This window comes from Lithobates pipiens, unplaced genomic scaffold, assembly GCF_037356315.1.
Source record: "Lithobates pipiens isolate NorthernLeopardFrog02 unplaced genomic scaffold, aLitPip1_a1.2 Scaffold_19, whole genome shotgun sequence".
Classification (NCBI taxonomy): Eukaryota; Metazoa; Chordata; class Amphibia; order Anura; family Ranidae; genus Lithobates; species Lithobates pipiens.
In genome coordinates this window covers 189,041,741-189,062,200 of record NW_027507764.1, presented here as the reverse complement: position 1 = coordinate 189,062,200, position 20,460 = coordinate 189,041,741, and the positions used below count along the sequence as shown (strand labels likewise).

Genomic DNA, 20,460 nt, shown 5'->3' with positions numbered 1-20,460 from the left:
GGGGCTGGGCTTTTTGTGTTGTAGGTTAATTGGGACAGACCTGGAACAGACTCTAAAGCCGGCAATAGATGGTTCAAATCTTGGCCGGTTCAACAGGGACTGATCGTGATTCGAACCACATATGGGCAGGCTGATTGTACCCAAGATGATCGAGCAATCAACTTGGGTACAACTCAGCCTGTTAGATTTTCATGAGATTACTGCCAGCAGCTTCCCCCTGGGAGAACACAATAGCTCACCGGAAAGGAAACCCCCCAATCAACATCAACCCGTTGTGGCAGGAAGCAAAATCACAACGACTATGGCCAATCTTAATATTGTTAAAAAAAAAAAAAAAAAAACTTGCAGTCAGCCATGTCACCTCCACCTAAGAAACATCTAAAAGTTATATATTTAAAAAGAGAGGGGGGGGGGGGGGGGGAAGGCATGCTGTGTAAATAAAAACACAAACATATAGTGGGGTTTTCTCAAATGTGACTGCAAAAATGGAAATACGCTTTAAGACTTCCTGTGTACCTCAATGGACGAGAATTTGTTTAAAGAGGAAGTAAACCCTGATGGGTTTACTTCCTCTTTGATTCCCTGCAAAGGTAAAGCATAATGGACTACTATGCATCGCATAGTAGTCCATTATGTGTCCCTTACCTGACACAGGAGCCAGCGAAGTCACCGCTGTCCCCTGTAGTTCCGAGCGTCCATCTTCTTGGTGGGTCTCGCTGCTGAGGCGCTGTGATTCACCGGACCAGCGATGACGTCACTCCCGCGCATGTGCACGGGAGCCGACACTCGCGGCATGTTGCCGCGGTCTGCGGTTTACCCAGTGCGCCGCTGTCTACGGCGCATGCGCCGTAGACAGCGGTGGCTGTCTTCAGGTAAATATCTCCTAAACCGTGTAGGTTTAGGAGACATTTCTTGGACCTACAGGTAAGCCTTAATCTAGGCTTACCTGTAGGCCAAAGTGGTTTGTAAGGGTTTACAACCACTTTAATCGATCATTCATTGAAACTGAACATTCAGTTAGCATGAGGGTTGAAGAGTTAATGCAAAGAGGGCCTTCGGGAGAGATGTCCCCTTTTGTAATAGTAGCACTGCATCAAAAGCTACCTGCTCCAGGCTCTCAGCACCTGAAAACACCACATTGTCGTTTACGGTGAACTGACCTTCCAAAATAAGATACAAAGTAAATAGGCATTTATCCAGTAAAAAAGTAGCTTCTTTTTTTTTTTGTTTACAAGTTGTTCTTATTTTATATTATGAAACAATGTAGAGAGAAGAGCCAAGGCACTTATGTGCATATGACCTTCAGCAAAAACACTTCTCATTACACATTTTTTTTTTTTTTTTTTACACAGTAAATGCGACAGTTAAAAATTATGTTTCCGACAATGAGCACTTTTTATCATGTTACCAGGAAAATTTGCTGTTGTCAAGCAACAGTAAAGTGCACGGATTTCACAGCCATTTCATAATTAAATGTTATCCATCATTTAAAAAAAAAAAAAAAACACCACACACACACATACACACACACACACACACACACACACACACACACGGGTTTCAAACATTTCTTTCATGGATACCTTTGCAAGTATAGCAAAAATGACACACCTGCTTTCCAACCTGCTCAGCCAAATCACGTGCTGGTACTAGCAAAGCCACGTGCTTTGTACCTTTTTCTTTTCAAAATATAACATTGAGGACAATATCCCGCTACCAAAATGATGCCATTTATCAAAGTTCCCAGGCTGGGGACGTGTGCCCTATACAGTCAGTGCCTCTATCAATGTGCTTTTTTTAAGTGGAGTTTCCTCTACTCTACTTCCAGTGGGATCACCCATAGCAATAAAACCCAGCAGACCCAGTGCAAGTCCCATCTTCCACTGTGGTAAAGACTCAGGAGGATCTAAATACAGTGACATCAACCTACTTCAGTCCGTTGACACTTTTTGCCCATCCTTTGACTGAAGATATGTACTTTTGTAAGGACCAACAGCTGCAAAAATAAGTCTGCAGGAGTCAGAGCTGATCGTGGTTGCAATGCTTTCTAGGCTCCAATGTGAAAAAAAAATTATAATAAAATGTACTTTTTTCAATTTAAATTAGGGTGTTTATTTTTGTAATGGTTGGACTTTAGATTCTACAACGAGAATAGGTGCTGGGGAGGGTTTGTTTCTGGGGCTTGAAAGATTACAGGTGCCGAAAGACCCCACTCAAATGTGCTGCAATATCCTTCAGTTAGAGAAAAGCAATGTACAGCTTCAACTCAAAACATGGTTCTATCTCTTCCATACAAAATGGCAAGGTCCAATCAACATTATTGCTTTCAGAATTTTAAGCTCCAATTAAAAGGCCATGAAATCACAAGAGAAAAAAAAAAAAAAAAAAAAAAAAGGATCATGTAAAGCTTCTAATCTTTTGTACATCTTATTTGATTCACAGAAAAAAATGTAAATAGCTATTCTGTTTCCCACTCAAGTAGTGTGTGTCCTGGTTATTTTTGGAACTACCGTATGTTCCAGCACACATTCCTTGGCATTACTATAATTTTTGGTTCTCAGTGTCCCATTTTAAAAGCATTACCTTAAACCAAAAATATTATAAAATCATTTTAGATAAACATTTACCTTTAAAGTGAACCAGAAATAAAAAAATAAATAAAATAAAAGTTTTGTGCTCTCTTAGGGAAAATATCTACTGTGCTACTCAGTTTCCTTGCTGGAGAGGAAGCTGTACCTTAGGGCCTGCAGTATAAAATCTCCCTGCTTCATCCATGCTTTCTCTACCTCTACTACTGCTTTCTAGGGGTGCAACGGATCGTCACCGATCCATGATCCGAACGGGTCAACCTGTTCGGATTGGCACACCCCGCGATCCGCTGCCTTGGCCTTAGAAACACCTGGCGGGCTTTTACAATGCGATCGCTCCATCAAATAATGGAGCTTGTAAACAAACCAGTGTCATGTCATGACGCCAGTTCCTCTCTCCCCTCTGTGTACTGATCTGTACAGTGGAGCGGAGAGATCAGATGGAAGCAGCAATGTGGGCTGAATCTGTATGGCCTATAGCGCTGCTCTGTGACAATTGCAGTCACATCCATCCATGCTCAGCCATCCCTCCATACTCTGCAATACCCTGCCAATACTCTGCAATACCCAGCCATTACAGTGGGGGAGATGATGTGGATATTACAGTGGGGGAGATGACATGGATATTACTGTAGGGGAGATTGTGGATATCACAGTGGGGGCTATATGGTGGTGGAATTTTCACAGGTTTTTGCAAATTCAATTATTATTTGCTGATCCAAAAAATTATCCAATCCGTGACTCTCATCCGAAGAACGATCCGATCCATGAGTTTTTTGATCCTTTGCACCCCTGCTGCTTTCTTCATATTCCCTACCAATCAGAGAAGATCACCTGTCCTTAAGGGGGCACTTATTGTATATTGGCAAGCACAAGCCCTCCTCAATCAAGCTGGCCACCTCCACTCAGAGATGCAGAACACAGCATGGCAAGTCAGTAGTGCATAAAAGATCAGGTGCTGGGAGCCTATAGGCAATAATGGGGACTAGTTATTTGCCTTGAGCGTATTCACATTAGCTTTCACAGTTCACATTAGAGCTGCACGATTCTAGCTAAAATGAGAATCACAATTTTTTTTGCTTAGAGGATAGATCATGATTCTCTCACGATTCTCGTGGCGGAACATCATCTTTCACATTAAAACAGAAAAAAAGTGCTAACTTTACTGTTTAGTTTTTTATTTTTATTTATTGAAGTGTATTTTTTCACAAAACATTGCATTTGAAATAAAGTGTGACATAAAATATTGCAGCAATTGCCATTTTATTCCCTAGGGTCTCTGCTAATATATATAATGTTTGGGGGTTCCAAGTAATTTTCTAGCAAAAAATATTGATTTTAACTTAAGAAAGGAGTGTCAGAAAGAGATTTAGACTTTAAGTGGTTAAACTTCCTGCATTTACAGGTTGTTGAAAACTTGGCAGATTGCCTGGATTATTTGTTTACACAGAAGTTCTATCCCTTTGATCTAAGAAGGAAGAGTAAGGCTCGGTTCACACTGCAGGCGAGGCGAGGCGACACCGACTTGCCTCGCCGCGACCTGCCGCGACCTCAGCGGCAACTTGCAGATGACTTCTGTATAGAAGTCAATGCAAGTCGCCCCGAGGTCGCCCAGAAGTAGTACAGGAACCTTTTTTCTGAGTCGGAGCGACTCGAGTCGCTCCTCTCAGAACGGTTCCATTGTACAGAACGGGGGCGACTTGTCACACTGCGGCGAGGCGAGTCGTGTCGCCTCGCATCGCCCGCAGTGTAAACCGGCCCTAATGCCGCATGCACACACACCACAAAAATCGGACTATCCAAGGGACTTTTCAGCTGTTTCAAGCGAACGGACTTAGGCCTCTTTCACACGGGGCGGATCAGTAATGATCCGCCCCGTGAAGATCCGCTCGCTCAGCGGGGATCGCTCCGTTGTCCCCGCTGAGCTGGCTGCGGACAAGGCGGTCTCCGCACACTGTGCAGGGACCGCCCTGTCAGCTCTCCGCTCTCCTCTATGGGGATCGGACGAGCACGGACTGTGTGTCCGTGTTCGTCCGATCCGCTCTGCAGACGGATAGAAAAATAGGATTTTCCTCCGTCTGCAGAATCGGACTGTTGCGGAGGCGGACGAAATCGGGTGTCTGCGGATGAGCATCCGCAGACACCCGCTATCCCATAGGGATGAATGGATGTCCGTATTTCATCCGCAAACGGATGGATGAAATACGGACATACCATCAGCATGTGTGAAAGGGGCCTCAGCCACACACAATCCCTCCAAAAGTCTGGCAGATTCGAACGTGATGACGTAGTGAAGTTCATAGCCAGTAGCTAATAGCTATTTATATATATATATATATATATATATATATATATATATATATATATATATATATATATATATATATATATATATATATATATATCCACTATACTACTACAGCGATTTTGTAGGGCAGGGGTCTCCAAACTTCCTAAACAAAGGGCCAAATTTACTGCTTTTCAGACTTTAGGTTGACCAGACTGTGGCCAGTGAGAATAGAAAATGCCCCAGCATCAATGGGATTTTACAATGTCTCAGGTTTGGTGGTCAGTGGAATTTAAAAAGCGTGGTCAGTAAGAATAGTGCCCCATCATTGATATTAGTGGCAAGAACAGTGCACCATCATTGGGGTCAGTGGGAGGAATGATTGCCTATTGTTGGTGTCAGTGGAAGAAATAGTGCTCCATCACTGGTGTCAATAGAAGAAATAGCGCCTCAAGGGTCGGAAAAAAAGCAAGCAAAGGGCCAAATTTGGTCCTCGGGCTGCAGTGTGGGGACCACTGGTGTAGGGTGTCAAAAAATGAATGCTCGGTTTAATAGGCACTTTGACCTCATTGTCCTATAACCAACCGGACCCAATAAGGAACCCAATCCAGAGATTGTAGAGATATTAGTACACTTGAAACGGCACAGTTTAAGTACAGTCTGTGATCCTTTTTTCAGATTTCCACCAACGGTTACATTTTCAGGACAAGCTTTCTGGGTGTTCCATTTTTCTCAGTCAAAGCAAATCCAATACACAAAGGCTTAGCAAAACGTTAAGAAAGAGTCTGCAAAGACAACAATCTGGAGGAATCCTAGAGATTGTTGTCTTTGCAGTTTTGCTTCTAAAATCTTGGTAAACCTTTGTGTATTAGTACCGCTTAGAACAGTACTGTAAGCCCGTCTTGAAAATGTAACTAAGTGCAAATTTAAAAGAAAAAATAAAGAAATTGTTGACTGCAGTCTTGTGATGAACAGCATGGCTGTTGCTCAACTATTCAAGCATAAGGCACTGGAAGGCAGGGAGCAGCATTTAAACAAAAAGAAAGGGGTATTTTAAGTAAATTCCAAGTCAAATTAACCATTTAATTTTCAAATGACACCATCACTGCACAGCCAATTCCAGCCTAGGTTCACACTAGTGTGGTGCGGGGAACCGCATGCAATTTGGGCATGAATCGCACCGCTCTCCTGTTCATATCAAATGCAATTTTTTGCAGTGTGATTTAAGCCTATTCATTTTGTATGGCTCAAATCGCACTGCACCTGCACTAAAAAGGTACATGCACCTTTATTTTGCCGCACTGGACATGGATCCAGTACTGTGTTTTGCGGGTTGCCGTTGTCTTAACAATGACACCTGCAGCGGTTCACATGAACAGAGTGCAATTGTGATGTGGTGCTGTAAACACACAGGATTCGCTGCTTTCACATCTATGCGATGAGGGAAACCCAGACTAAATAAAGCATTTACCCATATCAAAGCTCAATAAATCTATATTTCCCAGAAACCAATAAAAACACCCAAATGGCTCAGAGCACAGTTCAGCAACAAGAAAATCCAAACTAATACAGATACTAAGGGGTAAAAACTTTTATTTGCATGTATTATAAGACTCCCATGAGCTTTTCAGATAAAATCAAGGTAACGCTCACAAAAACCATGTCGTTTCTCCTTTCCCAGCCTTGAAATTCCACAATAAAACGTTTGTGTGAGTTTTATTCTTCAATGTCCTTTAAAAGATATGTGATGCCTATGCATTTTTTGTAGTAGAAAAACCTATACCTTTTTATTAATATTAATACCATATTATGTAAATAGATATGCGATTTACTCCACATGCACGCTGGTCTCTTTTGGAAACATTTGCAATTTCTGTCAGGACTAACTGCTTAAAGTGGTTCTTAAGCATCAAGGTTTTTTTTACCTTTATGCATTAAAAAGACCTTCTCTGCAGCAGGATCCCCCCCAATACTTATCTGAACCCGATCCGATCCAGGGATGTGCACGAGAGCAGTGGCTCATGCCACTGTCTCCCTCCTCATTGGGCAGCTTGATAGCTATGACTCCCGCTGCTGTCAAATTGCTGTCAGTTGCTGCAATCAAGTTGCCCGGTTTGTGTCAACAGACGCAGACAGGGCAGCTCAGGAGCGAGCCTGCACGGGTGCTCCCTTTGAAATGCCGCTTTCCATGGGGGCACTTGTCAAAGAGGAGGGGCCAGCTGGAGATCCCAGAAAAGGAGGATCGTGGCTGCTCTGTGTAAAACCATTGCACAGAGCAGGTAAGTACACCATTTTGTTAAAATTTTTGAATTAAAAAAAAATAATGAAGGTTTAATGCTACTTTAAGCACACCTTATCACGTATATGCTAGGGCTGGTGGCCCAACAGAAGGCAAATAAACAGCTGACTTTTACATCATTTTTAGAATATTTGCATGTAACTGATGCCTACATCTGAAGCTGATCACGTTAACATGCAGTTTTTACTGAAGGTAGCTTCTGCTTATTTATTTATTTTTTAATATGCTCGGTTTCAATTGTCCAGGTTTGTAATCGTTTTATTTCAGGACTAGGAAATGTGACCACTTTGAGATTATGCATTATACAAATTGTACTTTCACTATTAGGGGTTCATGCTCCCTGCAGCTCAAATTTATATATATTATTAATAATAATAATAATAACAATAATTCACTTTTTTTCCCCCTTCTAGCTCTAAATTCCACCACCCCCATGTTTTCCAATGTGTCCATACACACATGGGCGATTTTCTCGTGCCAAGAGAAAATGCGTTCAGAAGAGTCCAGTGTGCATGAGGCCTAAAAGAATTCAATTTTAGCTAAAAAAAAGTGCCAATGCCAAGCATATATTGTGCCACATTCTGCTGTGCTAATTTTGCAGATCGTAATAAAATATCTAGTAGAAGAACCTAGAATACCGAACGACACAATCGCTGCATTATTCCCTCCCCATCAACCAATATTTTGTTCCGTGTACTAAGTACATCTGTAAATTCATAGAACTCTGCAATGCAATCTAAATTGCCCCAGGCAAATGAACTCACAGTATAGCCTTCATTAAAAAGATGAAAGCATTGTGAGGTGCGGCAGTTGTATACGAAAGGTTTGCAGATATATATGCAATATATTCTATACAATCATTTGTGGAAAAGCAAAGAATTCTGCTAGTAAATATCCAATATTGCTTCACATGGCTAATGCATGTAAAAAAAAAAAAAAAAAAAAAGAAATGATAGCACTTGAATGTAAATAAATTGGAGAGCCTGTAAATTGTAACAACTCTATGACCCCAGGCAACTGCATCCAAACAGAATGATCTACTAACTGTAGTGAGGAGAAGTATAGGCTGCACACCAAACAATGTACGATGATTAAATGCAGAATTCAAGGATATGCCAACTAATCTTGAGAATGCTCCCTCCCATTTATCTTTCTTGAAAATGCTAACATTTGCAACAAAGATAATGCCTTACCTATTTTTATCCCACTCCAGTCTGATCACGTGATCCAGATTCCCTGCGTCAGCCAATGGCAGCTGCAGTGGAGAGGAGGGAGCGCCAACAACAAATGAGCCATAGCCATCTATGGGTGACGTCACCACTCCCAGCCGTTGCCGAGCACTTTCTCCTCTCTTAGCCAGCCGCGCTGCCTAACACAGGAGATCATGAGACCAGACCTACCTAAAAATAAGTAAATTATTCATATCTTACACAGGTTGGTCAGCATAGGCGGTAAGAGGGAGGGGGGGGGGCATTTTTAAAATTAGGTTTAGCCTGGAATTCTACTTTAAAAGTGGTTGTAAACCTCTAAAATTAAAAATGAACAAAATATATCCTCAGGTATCGTGTAACTGCCTCACTATGTAACACCTAGTGTTTTCCCAGGCATCAGACAATCCATGGCCTGTCCCCCTCCTCTAGAACACAGCAGGTGATTGACACCCCCATCTACACAGCCTCATAAGGAAACCTGCACACCTGAGGCTGTGTCCATTCCCTCCACTCAGGTGTCAGATTACACTCAACTCTCTGCTCTGGGCTGTGCAATGTGTGTGGGGTCAGATCCACCGCCCTAAACACTAACAAATATCATCTAATCTTTGTACTTTGCAATGCTATACTGTATGAGAAAGAGGGTTGCAGATAAACCGGTACAGCATATGTGGGAGGATTTGGTTCATCATTTATCACCTGAGGCCAGTCACATTACACTAGCCAGTTTAAGAGTGGAAGCTGCCAGAAGTCACGCTCCCAAACCCCACCAGGGAGCAAGGACCAGCTTTACAGCTGTCCTAGGAAAGGAAGCTGTTCCAAGTGTTTTGGGAGCGGTTTCCTGACGGACTGAGCCATCTCTCATGTATGCCGTCCTGGAACAAAGTTTACAACTTTACACACACACACACACACACACACACACAGGTTGATTTACTTAAACTGGAGTGCGCAAAATCTGGTACAGCCCTGCACAGAAACCAATCAGCTGATTATTTCTATACAGAGCTGCACCAGATTTTGCTCTCTCCAGTTTTATAAACTCCACAGTATAACTGCAAAAAATGCACAAAATATATTCATTGCATGTTCCTTTTTGGATATAATAAAATGTTATATCACAGTAAAAGAAACACCTTCCAGTATAGAACGATTTTATTATCTATTTTGTAGTGCTCTAGAGGGTCTAACTAACAGGAGACCAATTACATGTAATTGTATCCATGCAGGCTCTATTTTTAGGCCCCTCAATACAACCAACACCTGCCTCTCATTCAGGGGTCCCCACAGAATTGTCAATCCATTCTGCATCCCTACCTGCATTATATTTAAATACTCATAAAATGATCTGGTTCTGCACTGCATTTTAGGCTCCCTTTTACACTTGTGCGATTTGTCATGCAACTTTGAACATGACAAGTCGCAGCAATCCTTTTCAATGGCACCCATTCAGATTGGTGCAACTTAAAGTCCCGGCGATTTTGAAAAAAAAGTGTCTGCCCTATTTTGCTGCAACCCTTTAATGGGACTATCAAGTTTAACATCGTAATTAAAGTCGCACTGGAAATTGTGCGACTTTGGAGCCACGCTAGTGTGAATGGAGCCTTACGTGTCAAATGGTACCATGATAATACTGAGAAGTGTTCCCTCTGGCAGGAATACTGTAAGTATTGCAAAGCATGCTGGGGAATCCACCAAATTAGGAATAGACAGCAGTGGTGAAAAAAAATAAAAACCCTTACATGATCTAACCCTTCCCCACATTTTACATTACAAAATGTGTCAGAGAAGTAGGGACGCCGCCACTGTCAGACTTCCTAACCATCTAATTCTACAATCATGCAGAAAGGACCTCGAATTTTGTGATCTGCATACGTGTTCCAGCTCAGTGAGTCAGACAACAGAAGCCGCTATAATTACCTAAAAACACATTTCATTTATATATTATAAAGCTGGCCATACAACCGTAGCTTTCTAACAGATTACTCCATTTATGCTAACAGCACAGATGGATGAATCTCGCTCTTTACCTATTGTATTCTGACAGCCAGTGCTGCCCGCTGTCAGAATACTTGAACAGTATCTGGAACGCAGTTGCTGTTCAGCCAACAATTTTCTTAGTAACCACTTGAAATTCACTCACAGTGTATGGCCAGCTTATGGCCCCTTTCACACAGGCTGTCCAAGCGGGTCTGCCTGCCAGTTTTTCAGGCGGACCTGATCGGACCCTCCAGTCTCTTCTATGGAACAGCGGGGATCAGCAGGCGCATGTCCACTGACACCCACCGCCATCTGATTCGATCCTGTGTGCCAAAAACAGACGGACAGTGGTCCTATTCCATATCCACCCGATGGACCAGATAGAAATGGACAGACGGTCCATTTCCATCCGATTGCCCCATAGGAGGAGAGCGGTACTGCTTCCCTGTCGTTTTTTTTTATAGCAGAGCGGACACAGCCCATGTGAAAGGGGCCCATATCTAACCCCCGTCAACAGAACAGTGAGAAATCGTGGGAAATTTTCCCTCACTGCCTACTCCGACAACAACTCTAAAGCTAAAAGAACACAATGGGGTCGATTTACTAAGACCCCTTTCACACCACACCGCCCATTGCGTCGGTGGTAAAATGCTGCTATTTTTAGCAGCGTTTTACCTCCAGATTTGCGGCGCATTTCGGCCGCTAGCGGGGCGCTTTTACCCCCGCTAGCGGCCGCGAAAGGGTTAAAACCGCCGGCAATACGCCGCAATAGCGGCGTTTTGCCGGCGGTGTTACAGCGCTGCCCCATTGATTTCAATGGGGAGCAGCGGTGGAGGAGCAGTAAACACACCGCTCCTTCACCACTCCAAAGAAGCTGCTGGCAGGACTTTTTTCTGACGTCCTGCCAGCGCACCGCTGTAGCTTTCACACCACACACAATGGTGCAGCTTCTTTAGGGCGGATTGCAGGCGCTATTTCTAACGCTACAGCGCCTGCAAAACGCCCTGGTGTGAAAGGGGTGTAAAGGCAAATCCACTTTGCACTACAAGTGCAGTCAATGTAGTTCTGAGGGGTAGATCTCAAATGAGGGGACGCTCTGCTGATTTTATCATCCAATCATGTACAAGCAAAAATGATTTTTCTTTTTGATTGTCCCCCTTTAGATGTACAGCATTTTTCAGGCAGACCCGACCGGACCCTTTAGTCTGGAGTGGTGGGTGTCAATGGGCATTGTGTTCGTTGACACCAGGGATGCACCAATACAATTTTTTTTTTTTTTACAATTTTTTTACAATTACACATACTGATAATTTTTAGTTATTTTTTAGTACTTGCCGATACCAACTGCAACTTTTTTGTTTTCACTTCAGCTGTCAGCAATGGTACAAAGCATTGGAAAGTTATTTACAAATGAAATAGATTTTTTTTTTTTTTGCACTTTCAATGTGAAGTGTGTTTGTGTGTGTGTGTGTAAAATATTCACTAACAAAGTGAACAAAAAAGTTTTTATTGTTTATAAAAAGACGTGGAAAAAAAAAAAAGGAAAATAAATTAAATGGAAGAGACTAGGGAGCTAATTAAGGCTGATTAGAGTAAATTAAGGGTTAATAAGGGGTTAAACAGAGGAACATTTGTCCACCCCTTTGATCTGCAGATGAAGAAACAGAAAGATTCAAAAAGAAACAATGTTTCTTTTTATTTTAGTGTTTCAGCAGCTGAGCAATGTTTTTAATAAACATTGTGGGCTGCTTTTTTTTTTTTTTTTTTTGACAGCTCCAATTACCGGACTTGTTTAACACTTCAGCTGTGAACAGGGCAGACCCACTGACAGCTCAAAGAACGGAGCCTGAAAGTATCGGTTTCAGGTATTGGTGCATTTGCAGGAGTACCGATACTTTTGGTCCAAAAACAGATGGCTGGGGATCCGTTCCCCATCCGTCTGGCAGATTAGATAAAACGGACAGACAGTTCATTTATATCCAACCGCCCAAAGAGAACGGCTGTGTCTGTGTCCACTGTGCATAAGCGGAGTGGACACAGACCATCCATTTGCCTGCTTAGCAGGTATTAATGGACAAATTCCCCGCTGTGCAGGCAGACTCCAACAGAGCCCACCCCGTGTGCAAGGAAAAACCTGAAAGCTGTTCTAATCCCTCGAGCCTACCTAAAATTCGAAAAACAAAAAAAATGGTCTGCGATGTCAACTGAGATAGGTTTGCAAACCTTAATGCATAGCAACCATGTTACTCCCCTAACACATTTTCTTGATAAAGGCAATATAGGCATACAATGCTTACTCTGACCTTCTCGGTCCCACCTGCCAATCTGCCACAAGCTCCCAAAACTAGGCAAATCTTGGGAAACCAGCCTCTTTGATACAGAGCAATGTATTAGGAGAATGCCCCACACACAACAGTCCCCCCCCCCCCCCCCCTAAATAATCAGAGCTCCAGTGGAAGTTTGGAGTATGTAGCTGATGTGTGTTGTAGAATTTCAGGTTTATTTGCTTTGTACAAGTTTCACAATGTGAAATCTGTACAATGTTCAGGGCTGAATCTCCATTGCTGGAGCCCGAAGGCATCCCATCCAAATAACACAGCTTACTTTTTATACACAGAACAGTTTCCTTGTTTTCCCAGCACAAACATGGCTTAAAAAAAATGCTCCTACTGATAAATAAAAGTATAGTCAACAATTCTACAGGGAAAAGCTACTCATAGGCACATGTAAATTTTGCCCAATTGTTTATCCTGCCCTGATAATGTTATAAAGTGCACTAGATGCTATTCTAGATAGTGCATTTTTTTTGTTGGTGCGTTACCATTCCCCATTTAAAAAAAAAATGGAATCTACATGATAAATCCGCAAAAAAAATAATTTTGTGCTTTAAATGCTGTATTTTAAACCAGTTTTCCTAAGAAAGATAAAACAAATAAAAAATACACAAAAGACACATTCATTACAAGCAGTTGTGAATACATTGTCTCTGGAAATGGAGCAACCATAACAGCCTCTCGCACGTATTACCCATGAGGTATTACACTGCCTAAAATTGATAATCTGTCAAAAATATAACCTTCATTGATGACATCAATGCACACATCTCTCTCAATACACCAAGGGCGCAGACAAAACACTCCATGAGAACTTGCTTTTGTCAGCAATTTGTATCCTAAGTAACAATGGTAATTGAGATGAGCACGATAATACCATGATATAAAGCTTTGCCACTTTCCTGTAGAAGACATTTAATAAAATATGCAACGATGTAAAAGCAATTCCACAACCACAAATTCAGGATATGGGGTGCTGGACCAGGAAGGTCCGGTACGGATGAGCACAATAGCAGCAAACACATCACTAACTCAAGACTCCTACTTTACAGCACAGCTACCAACACAGTCACAAGATGATACATACAATGGTGGATACATAAAAGGCCATTTAAAAAAGTTAAGTTTGTCCCTGATATTTGAATACCATGGGTGCGGGGTGAATGGTATGCTCACCGAATATACTGAAAAGGTTAATGTTCTTTTCACTTGACTAATACAGTAAAGGCATTTTCCCTTCCAATGTAGCAGCATGTAACATAGCATAACATCTTTAAAAATGACTCACATCAAGCCTTTTTACTAGAGATTTAAATCGTGATTGAAATCAAATCAACCCTGAGTAAGGGGTTACATTTGTAAGCAAACTGCTGCACAAAGTATGTCATTTATAAAAAACAAAAAACAAACTCTAGACTTCAAGTGGAAGTAAACCCTCCTATCGCTTTCAGCCAAGGAAGCTGCCATCTTGGCCTTTGTTTAATCTTCAACTGTCATGATGCTGCACATGTGATCAGTTATGACGCCAGCCATTGGATGGTTTGATAGTTTGGTTGAGAGCACAACCAATGTGACAGTTAGCATTTCCGGCATGCCGGGAATGTAACTGTTTTTTTAAACTATTAAAGAGGGATTCCACCTACAAAAAAAATATTAAAAGCCAGCAGCTATAAATACTACAGCTGCTGACTTTTTTTTTTTTTTTTTTTATGATTGGTGGTTTTTATTTCTGGTTCCGGAGCTGATTGGACAGCCAATCCAGTCCTTCATAGAGACCATCTCCGCTAGTTGCACAAGTTGCCTGGATGTACCAGTTTCTATGGCGAAGGGAGTGCAGTCCTAGCTTGTCTGTTATTTCCGCGGCGTTCATAGCGTTCGGCAGATCCTGTTTGTTAGCGAACACCAACAATACTGCGTCTCTGAGCTCGTCTTCCGCCAACATCCTCATCAACTCTTCTCGTGCTTCGTTCACTCGTTCCTGATCGTTGCTGTCCACCACGAAGATTAAACCTTGTGTGTTCTGGAAGTAGTGACGCCACAGAGGCCGAATCTTGTCTTGACCACCCACATCCCACACTGTAAAACTGATGTTCTTATATTCCACTGTCTCCATGTTAAAACCTATTGTGGGGATGGTTGTGACGATTTCTCCTAGCTTCAGCTTGTATAAAATAGTGGTTTTACCGGCCGCATCCAACCCCACCATCAGAATACGCATCTCTTTCTTGCCGAAAAGGCCCTTGAAGAGGTTTGCAAACATATTCCCCATGTTGGAAATGTGATAGTGTCAGGAATGGCAAGGAAAAAAAAAAAATCCCCTGTCTCGCTGTATCCCGGCCGGTTCCCTCTGGAGCGGTTCTCCTCTGAGGCGTTGGTTGGTCCGGCACAAGATGGCGGATCCCGGCGGCCACATCACTGGCACAGAGAGTGCACTGCGTAAACTCCAGCTGCTGACTTTTAATAAATGGACACTCACCTGTCCCGGGTTCCAGCGATGCCGGCAGCCGAGGCCAATCGATCGCTCGGCTCTCGGCTGCTGCCGTCACCATTCTAGGTGAGGGAATCAGGAAGTGAAGCGAATCGGCTTCACCTCCCGTTTCCCTACTGTGCATACGCGAGTTGCGCAGCGCAATAGGAATTTTCCGCGTTGTCTCTGGGACCAGTATGTGTCCCCGCAGACAGCGCGGCAGGACAGGAAATGACAGACTCCCACGGGAGTCTATGCCCGGAAGTGGGTGTAAATACCTGTCTTTGACGGGTATCTGCACCCCCCTCCCCCCTGAAAGGTGCCAATTGTGACACTGGAGGGGGGGAGGGTTCCGATCAGCAGAAGTTCCACTTTAGGGTGGAACCCCGCTTTAAAAATCGATGGGTTTACTTCCGCTTTTTATAGAAATACAGAGGGATACAAAGGTCTACCTGAAATTGTATGCTCTGTATGGACTTCTGTGGTTCTCAGAAATTCTATCTACAAACTAAAAAAAGTGCTACCTGATTGAAATTTGAAATTCTTTTGGCAGGTTTAGAAAATTATAGCTGGGTGCGAATTTTAGTGGCAAATACATTATTTTTACATACATTTTTTATTTTTTTAAATAGCAAAAAAAAAGAAAATGTGTCGTAACTTGTAGGTTGCATGGAAATGCATTCTTTAGAAATATAAAAGTTATACACACACAGATAGAGATTATATATATATATATATATATATATATTCATAGATAGGAGAGACACACAGACTATAATATATTTATTTTTTCCCCCTCAAACAAAACAGGACTAGGTAAAGTAAAATAGAATTCATTTACAGAATCTGTAACAACTGAACACAATAGTACTACTGCCTAGCAACAGCACATTTATGCTTGAGAAATATGCAATGCAGACAGAAGCAATTTAAATGAATGTTAAAGAAGTGCAAAGGTTGTGGTAAACACTTCAGTACTATACTTCATGCTTTTGCAGTTTGCACTGCATGGTGTGCTGAAGGAAAAAAATAAATAAAAAAAATTAAACCTTGGTTTCCAGAAAATGGTGATGGGACTGTCCCAAGAAGGAAACAGAAACTATTAGGGGATTAAAGATAGGGTGCAGCCTGCGTATGAAGTATGAAGCCCTAGATTTTTACATTCATTCACCATGCGTGGCTCCTTTAGTAAGGCTTTGTTCAAATCTAGGAGCTGCTATTTACAGGTGTTTTTAGTGTTTTTGTACAGGCAATACACTTCCCTTTTCAGTAGGCCATGTGTTGAAGTACGGCTAATTTACTTTTCCTCAGACTGCAGCAGATATTCTACAATTCTGGGTGTGTAGAATATCTGCTCCCCTGCCACATGCTGTAGTTCCTCCCGCTAACTTGTAGGTCACTACAGAATGTGAAAGTCATTGGGAGGAACCAGGGGGGTATTGAACCCACCCAAAGGATCAAATATTCGGTGCATCCTAGGAGAAGCAAAGTGACAGGGTTTCCTTTTATACGGGGTCACTTCACGGAGATTCACTCTCAATTCTATCCTGGTAGCCTCTGTCACTGGATCAGACAGGGGGAAGCAATCTAAAATTCAGGAGTTTCACCAACACATGAGTAGAGTGAAATCCTTCCAACTGAAATGATTATACTGGTAAATATCTACAGGCAAGGGTAACTATTCCCAGAGGGTAAACAGACAGTATCAAAAACCTCTCAGAGGTCTTAAAGTGGTTGTAAAGGCAGAAGTTTTCTATGCATTAGGATAAAAAGTATTCTGTTTGCAGCAGCCCCCCTAATACGTACCTGATCCCCATCTTGATCCAGCAATGTTGCACAAGAGACTCGGCTGCCCAGGACTCTCCCTCCTCATTGGCTGAGACAGCAAAGTGCCATTGGCTCCCGCTGCTGCCAAAGTCAGTGAGCTAATGAGGAGAGAGAGGGGGAGGGCCGGGCCACGGCTCCATGTCTGAATAGACAGACAGAGCTGCAGCTTGTCTTGAATGCCCCCATATTAAGCTGCTTGCTGTGAGGGCACTCAACAGGAGGGAGGGGCCAGGAGCGCCGAAGAGGGACTTGAGGAGGATCCGGGGTGCTCTGCGCAACCCATTACCCAGAGCAGGCAAGTATGACACGTTTGTTATTTTTAACAAACGAGACTTTAACCAGACTCTCATCAAAACCAGAAAAACCGGATTTTTAAAACAGCTTACCTGTAAAATCCTTTTCTTTGATGTACATCAGGGGACACAGAGCCATAGTAATGTTTTTGCACCACATAGTAACTACTATGGCTCAGTGTCCCCTGATGTATGAAAAGAAAATGTTTTTGCTGAAGTTACATATTAAAGTAAATAATCTTACCAATGAATGTTGTTATACACCTTGTTTCTATGTATAGCCTGTAATTTTATGTGCATGGGAATTGGCATATGTATTATTTGAATAGGTACCACTTCCTCCTTAGTGCTACTGCATTATGACCATGTTATTGCTCCCCTCTTATTCTAGGTCTATGGACCTGGTCTGGTTCAACTTAAAACAAAAGGCTCTGTAAAACATTAAGGCTTCATGCTCACTGGCTTAAAAAAAATGTTGCTTCTACAGGAGTTTTGTGTTCTGCCTCTAGAAGCACCTCAATGTTATCCTATGTGTCTGTGCACATTAGGACGTTAAGAGGCATATTTTGAGTTAAACATTTAGAGGCAGAAAAAAAAAATATATATTTTGGTTTGCATTTCTGATTGGAGCTTGGAGGCCCAAAAAAAAAAAAAAAAAAAAAAAAGCTCTGCTAAACTTTATACAAAAAATGCTTTATTACGAGCATTTTTTGCTCCCGAGAGAACAGACTTTTAAGCCCAGTGCGCATGGAGCCTCAAGTAGAACTTGAGGTGAAACCTAACTAGTCTTAAAACTGTTCCATTCTCCCTCCTAACCCCTATGTTGACTAACCAACCAGTGAAAGAAATATATTATAATATATATGCACACACATATACACACAGTAGGTATTTTTTAGGCCACTCCAGTCACATGATCTCCCCTTGTTAGCCATCAGCAGCTGCAGGGGAGGGAAGAGTGCTCAGCAACAGCTGGGAAAGCCTGGGTGCAGTGATGTCACCCATAAGCTCACATGGGCCATCCATTGTTGGTGCTCCCTCCTCTCCCCTACAGCCACTATTGACTGACACAGGGGAGAACACATGGCTGTAGCGGGCTGGTAAAAGTATATACAGCTTTCCTTCAAGTCAGTCAGCATAGACTTTAGGAGTGGGGAATGAGCATTATTATTTATTTATTTTTAAACTAGTCAAGTTTCACCTGGAATTCTACTTAAAAAATTGTTTACAGTTAGCAAACATTTGGCGAGGGGGAACACACAGGATTACAAAAAATAAATAAAAAAAAAGTAAAAGGACAGGCCAAATATTGCCGAAACAAAGTAAATTTAAAGAAAAACTATACCCAGGAACAAGAATGTAATATAGTGCAGCTTGCCAGTCCCTAGAGGTGGCAGCTGCATTCATTTCCATCTTGTAGGCCAAGAACATTTTAGCAAGCACAGAAAATTCCTGCTCATCTTGCAAAAGCAATCTTGTCTTGTGTAGCTACTAATCCCACCTCCCCCATGTAACAGATAAACTAAGATGAGTTTAAAGCATTTCAAAATTGTAAGCTCCTTGAGGGCAGGGACCCATGCGAATGTACAATATACATCTCACGCACTGCATAAATTGATGGTGCTATACAAGTACCTGTAATAAACGTAAATAAACATGGGGGGGGGGGGGGGTTATCATAGCTCTTCCATAGAAATACTGGAGGACCGTGTAGTACTATCCAGAGACAGAAAGGTTGATTTACTGAAATTGGAGAGTGCAAAGTGTCATGTTTCCCAGGTGTATTGGGTAAAAAGAACAGAAAAAAAAGTCTAAAGACCATTTCACATGGGGTGGACCGGGTTTTCTCAGCAGGGGATCTGTCCGCTTATGCAGAGTCGACATGGCCCACTATGCTCTACGGGCAGTCTGATGTAAATGGTCCAGCTCTCCATTTACACCTGACCGCCCTCCAATCAGATAGAGCCAGACGGAGAGGAACGAATCCCCTTCTGTTTGTATTTGCCGGATTGACGGTAGGCAGGTATAAACAGACACAAGTCCATTTACATCCGCCGCGCCATAGAAAAGAACGTGGGGTCAGATCGGGTTCGCCTGAAAAACGGACAGGCAGATCAGATCGGAACGCTCGTGTGAATGGGGCCTAAAGAAAATGAATGCAGACACAACAACGAATCTCTTTGGTTTCTGTATTTAAATATACTTTAAGCCTCTTTGCATTAACAGTGCCTAAGCAAATAGTGACTGTGAACTGAATGGCTGATAGATGATTACTGCACTTATCATTTAAGCATACTTATCTAAAGAATTAAGCTCTTGTCTTTCTTTCAGCATGCAAGCTTTAACTTCATAATACTAGAACAAAGAGCATTACAGGATAAACAAACACCATCATGTATTATGCACTGAAAATTCAAATGTAAGCACAATATAACGCTGGGCTCCGATAAGGGTCACATGATTTTTCTGTTGCTGTTTACAGAGTGAGACAATTGGCCAGTTAGTCCGACATCCTGTCCAGAATGGTCCTTTCCAATTCCCGGGCTGAAGATTGTTGCTGAATACATCCACTGCTGCAGGGATCGCTACATTCATATGCCACGCTTGGCTTCCGACATTGTAATGTGACCTTTACAAACTACTGTTCACACCTATTTTAAGTTAATTAAGCTGGAGGAACTCCAGTACTTGTCTGGTGGAAAACTATACACCTTCTTTGTTACCTTAATAAAGCATTACATGTATTTTTTATTAGTGCAGCACCAACTACATGAAAAACAAAAATGGTCCACCTTATGTATAAAATCACTATTCCACTCTCCATGTGTGTCCAGCTGTATCTAAACCCAAGTACAAAAAGGTATTGTACTATATAGTTTACCAGCAACATTCCTTTTTTGACTTTTTCCTCCTTTTATTTCCACCTAGCAATCCTGCCAGGAACATACTTCATCTTCTGGGCCCAGCACTGCGCTACAGGGGAGCATGCTGAAAAAAACATATAACATGCTATACAAATGTGAACAAAGGCCCATCAATATAGGCCCTAATCCTGCTCCACAGCTCGCGTGAGCGGACAGCACCAAAAAAAAAATGCAGGGTTCCAGAAGCAATATATAATTATATATTAACACCTACAAAATCAGATGAGAGTTGGTCTAGGAAACATCTTGAG

The 20,460-nt window shown here is 42.2% G+C and overlaps 1 protein-coding gene and 1 pseudogene across 7 annotated transcripts in view; both read right to left on the bottom strand.

The window, feature by feature from the left end:
* EZH2 (enhancer of zeste 2 polycomb repressive complex 2 subunit) overlaps positions 1-20,460 on the bottom strand; it is an 81,655-nt gene that overhangs the window by 48,204 nt on the left and 12,991 nt on the right. The gene's annotated exons all lie outside the window — the stretch shown is intronic.
* On the bottom strand, positions 14,403-15,128 carry LOC143996505 (ADP-ribosylation factor 1 pseudogene; annotated as a pseudogene).